Source organism: Frankliniella occidentalis, unplaced genomic scaffold (genome assembly GCF_000697945.3).
Source record: "Frankliniella occidentalis isolate FOCC.00 unplaced genomic scaffold, Focc_3.1 Scaffold1377, whole genome shotgun sequence".
Lineage (NCBI taxonomy): Eukaryota > Metazoa > Arthropoda > Insecta > Thysanoptera > Thripidae > Frankliniella > Frankliniella occidentalis.
In genome coordinates, this window is record NW_026268479.1 from 15113 (window position 1) to 15542 (window position 430).

Sequence of the window (430 nt, forward strand, 5' to 3'; positions counted from 1 at the left end):
CTATTAATTTTACGCAGTATGTTTTACAATGAATCACCCTAACCGGCAACGATCTGTGTTTGCCGAAAAAGTCAACCATATCCCAGAAATAATCCATTAAACTCTAACGCTCCGGAGGTCCCCGCAACAACACCTTGTTCCGTACGGCCCCGTCACCTCGTCGCAGGGAGGTGCGCCTCCGCGCGTACCTGTAATGCGGCGACGACTTCACTTGTCGCTGCGATGGCCTGGTCTCTCCATGAGATTGATGACCAAATTTTTGAAAATGATTGCGGCAACCATCTGAATCGGAAACAGTCCTGTCGGCCCGAAATCACCAGATAAAACTCGCTAAAGTGGCACGAGGCGGAGAACGCTTCACTCTTTTTCATTCACATGTACTGCTCGATACCTCTTAGGGAACATTTTCACCCTCCTGGGTGGGCGTTGT